Source organism: Lactuca virosa, chromosome 4, assembly GCF_052849685.1.
Source record: "Lactuca virosa cultivar CGN04683 chromosome 4, Lactuca_virosa_CGN04683_v6, whole genome shotgun sequence".
Lineage (NCBI taxonomy): Eukaryota > Viridiplantae > Streptophyta > Magnoliopsida > Asterales > Asteraceae > Lactuca > Lactuca virosa.
Window position 1 is genome coordinate 264,928,897 of NC_136429.1, and position 5,133 is coordinate 264,934,029.

Sequence of the window (5,133 nt, forward strand, 5' to 3'; positions counted from 1 at the left end):
AACTAGATATACTAAAAACTAATTAAATTTTAGAAAGAAATAAGCTTTGTAATCCAATCACAACTCTGACTTGCATTCACTATTTCTTTTCGACTCTTCTCTATTCCTAAACAAAATTTTAGATGTTAATATCTCCTGCACTAGAAATAAAAAATATAAAAAATATATATCTCATAGTTATACTTAACTTGTTGGTCTCATCAATCTTGGGTTTTTTAATCTCCATAAGCTAAATCAGTTTATTTTTTATAGTGTCCTACGGTGGCATAGTGGAAACAATAATCTTTCTATCCAGATTTACCATTTTTTTATGTTCAAATTGCTTTCTTGTTTGCAAGTCCCTTTATTTTTTCCATTCAAATTATCATCATACTTACATTTCTTATTTTCTTCCATCTTCTTGATGTATAATAGAATAAATTTGTTTGCTTACAACACAAAGTCTTAGTCATGACTATATTTTCCACATTGCTTATATCCAAAATCAATTTTGAATTCTAGAAAATTTACCATTGATATGGAAGTTGAGCAAGTTATTCTCGTAAAATCATTCAACTACTCTCTTATACTTGTTGATGAAAGAGTCATAAAACATCCTTATTTCTTTTCGATTACCAATTTCTTGTTGAAGAAGCTTAACTAACTATAGCGAAGACTTTTTCTAAGAACGTAGGTTTCCTTAAGATTGATTATCATGTCATATGCATCAATACTCTCATAAACCATTTTATGATCTATGGTCTTACTTGAAAGAATGAGAGGTGCTATATCAAATTGATTATTTAATATGTTAGACCATTCACTTTGATCTAATGCATTTGAGTCATACAGAGATGTTTCTGGATGTGGACCACCTATGATGCAAGACTTCTTTTCGTATTGGAGAAAAAATTACATGTTACAATTCAACCATTTAAGTTCTTGCCATTAATTTTTTCTTTCTCAAAGAGATATCATAGGGACAAGTTATAATCAGATGTAACGACCAAATACAATAGATATGAAAAAGTTTGAATCTTACTATTATCGATATTTACTATCTTTAGAAAATTGATCACGCTTATGTTTGTTATCAAATTTAATTTAAAAAGGCCAAGATCTATCCAAGAAGACCGAAATTATACTCTATTAACCATGCAAGAGTTTGTGCATTACTCTTAATTGCAAAAATATGGTGCTAAACAAATTTGCATGCATACATTGCGTTTGCGAAATACCATTTATTTTTAAAAATACTTTTTGACTCTTAAAATTACTTGAAAGTAAATTACACTAATTGTCGTATACTGTTTTTATTTCAATTGAAGCATCACTAATGGACATGAAATGACTATGTTACCCGTATCTATTTCTTTTTTAATTTCGTATTTGTTTATTTATTATTTAATAATTAAATTTAATAAAAAATAGGCTGATCCCCAATTACTCATCCCCTTTTATGTTTGATGAACCTCACTCAGGAACCCTTGCAACATCTCATCACCATATTTGAGTCATCACTGACAGCTCTACTTCTCAAAGCCCCAACCTTTTCTCCATTCTCCATATAACGCTTTCCCCCCTCTTTCCTTGCTCTCTATTTAAAGAAAATAACATCTACACCCATGAATTAAGTCAACTCTTCCGAATCTGTAATTATGACGACTACCACATATATCTTCTCCAATTTGGATATGCTTCTGATATGCTTTTATAACTATAATTGTTGTTCTCGAAGTGTAAAAGGGTTTTTGTTGGCGTAACCTAGATCATAGATCTGAACCATGTATACAAAAAGAGATGTTGTTGGAGTGTATATATTTGAAAGAAATAAAGAACAAAAGGATGTTAGTAATAGCTGAAAGGAGAAATTTCAAACCTGGATGGTGCAGAGATGGTGATGCACATGTAGAAATGACGATACGTAGGTGGTGATGGTGGTGCACAGGTGACAATAGTGAAACAGAGAAGAGAAGAGAGAGGAGAATGGGGGGGAGAGAGACTGTGATTTATGTTTTCGGATATCCTCCCACTAGAGTGTATATCTGCAATACACTTTTGCAGCTACAAAAACGATGGTCTTACCATCTCTCTCTCTCTCCCTCTCTCTCTCTCTCCCTCTCTCTCTCTCTAATTATTGCACCAACAAACACATGATGTATGTGTGTGTGTTTGTTTTATGTTTCTTGCTCCGGTGAGGTCATTGGCTGCAGTGATTTAAAGCATCACTAACAACTCTACTTTTGAAAGTGCCATCCTTTTCTCCATTCCCTATATTACCCTTTCTCCATCTTTTCCTTTTTTCTCAATCAAAGTGAAGAGCATCGTCACACATGAATGAAGTAAACTATTCCGAATTTTCAACTCTGCCGGTTACCACACATCTCCTTTCTTATTTGGATATGCTTCTGATATAGTTCGGTAACTATAAAGCTTGTGTTGGATTGGGTGTCTAATCCCATAACTATAATTGGTATGTACTTGACCCGAGAGTAGCATGGTCCATTTGGGTTGCCTTCACCAGAGCAATTTGATAGGATGGACTTTTGAGAAGAGGATATTTATGATTTATTAATATATTATAAGTTCTAATACACTAATATGAAATCATAGTATTTAATTAGTATTAATCAAGAATTAATTTTATAATTAATTTAGTGATCAAAAGAGACTAATTAAATTCATGGGGACTAATTGTGTAAATTAGTTAAATATATTTTGCAGGCTTATGATACATGATGGACTAAGTTTATGAAAGAATCCATAAAGAGTTAGTCCACATGGATCATGGATCGTGGATAATAAGACCAAGGATGTGGATTAGGGTTTAACCATGACTCTTAGAATCCTACAATATATATATATATATATATATATATATATATATATATATATATATATATATATATATATATATATATATATATATATATGTCACCGTATAGCTAAAATCGGTTACTACGTATGTTCTAAGAGTTCATTTTAAGTCGATTTTATGCAAGGATATTCTCTCTCAAGTCCTCCATTTGTTCATGGTGTTTGTGAACCATTTAAGGCATCACATTTGAGGTGCTAAGTTCTTAAAGGACAAAACTACAAGCTACAACAAAGAGGTAATTCTATAAATCAATTCTATGTTGTTTATGTCAATTGTATGCTAGTTGTAGGCTTAATGCTTTGGAAACAATATTGCATGTATAATTAGAGAAAACATATATCTAAAGCATTTAGGGTTATATGTGCACCATAGGATGTTGTAGTATACAAAACCCATCAGTGGTATTAGAACCTAGGGATTTTTTCTATTATATTTGATCCATGGATTATAATTCAAAGCTGAAAAACTGTTCTGACAGCACCTACTCGACGAGTAGGTTGTTTTTTTGACTTGAACTCTACGAGTCCATAGTTGGGCTCGACGAGTTGGATGATCAGACAACAGTTTTTCGGGTTTTTTTTGGCCTGTTTTGGATTAGGATCATTACCACAAAATGCTTTAGTTCATAAAATTTAATTTTGTTGGTATGGTAATGATTATACTCATCCAGTCAAAAGATAATTGTCAAAATTTCAAGATTTATATTAGTTTATATGAGAGGCTAATTTCTTGTAAATTGTTGATATGAATTGTCTTGCCTTCTGAGTTAATTTAGATCATAGATAAATTACATGATAATTTTTTATTTGTTAAAATATTGATCTAAATGTTCTTTAAAGTCTTCCATAACTTGTCCTTAGGTTATGGAACAGAAAATTTTTTTCCATAAAAACCACATTAAACTCAAAAGTTATGGAAATCAAAAGTTTTTTAAGAGTTACAAAACTTGTCATCAAGTTTTGGTATTTGAAAAGTCTCAAATTATGAAACTATTATAATTAAAAGGTGTTACTCTTGGGTTTATAAATTAAAATAATATAATTAAATAGTTTTTAATTTTGAATTTTTATATTTAGAACCTTGAAGTATTTGACTAGTTTAAATTGCACCTTATTGACTTTATTAAATTAATTAAAGTATTTAATTAAAAGAGAATTAATAATTTCATAATGACATGGTTTAAGTTTAATTAAATTAAGAGTATAATTTATTAATAGATTAAACCACCTAGTATTTTAAAAGTGTAAAATACACCCTTATACTATATAAAATTATAAGTTTAATAATTATATATATATATATATATATATATATATATATATATATATATATATATATATATATATATATATAAGACAAGTCAGTCTTACCGTTAGTAGGCCTCATTCACGAAGTCGGTCTATAAGGGGGGTATAAGGTTACTACTTATAAAATGGTGGTTTAATGGGTGTCCACTCTCACCCACCGCTTCCTTGACTGGTGGAGGGTCGTTAGTTGAACGGGTAGGATAAGACATTATCATTAAAAGTATAATGAATACTTTAAGAAACTAAATGTCTTATAAATTCCCAATCTTAGTTACTTAGGAAAAAAATGTGAATTTGGTGCTAACCCATGAAATTGCACTTTACACCTTGACAAGTCGTTAGTGGAGCGTGTGTGGTTAACCGGCACACTAACTTGGACTAGTAAGGGTGGAAAAGGGTAGCTCGATGTTTTTCATAGATCAATGGAGCTTATGTGGTTAACCGGAACATTGATTAGGTGATAAATGACATCGAGAGTACCAAGCTAATTTGCATGGTTATTCACACCTTGTTTGTGATTCTCGACATCCCATTCACAAACTTGAAGGGCATAATCGAGATTAAACATGCCATTGAAAAAGTTTAATGAATCTCCAAAGATCTAGGAATTTCAATTCATTTAAAACTTGATAATCAATTTCGTTTTTCATGGTGGAAATTGGTAAATCGTCATTTACCTACCTTCAAATAATTTGCAATTGGACTACGGTATCCCTCTTCCGAATTGTAAATTATTGTGTTGGGTCCTAGCCTTAATATTTCATTTGGGTGTTATATTAAGGACATAAATCAACTAAACTTGAATTTCTCCCTTGTAGATGTCTAGTTCTGACAACTATGGTCTTCCCGAGTTCTTTCTTCCTAAAGATGATATTCTACAAGACGATCGAGGTGAAAGATTAATCCCTTTTTCTTGCTGTAGTGGAACTTCTCTTCCTCCACCTCCTCCAATAATTCTCCCTGACCCAA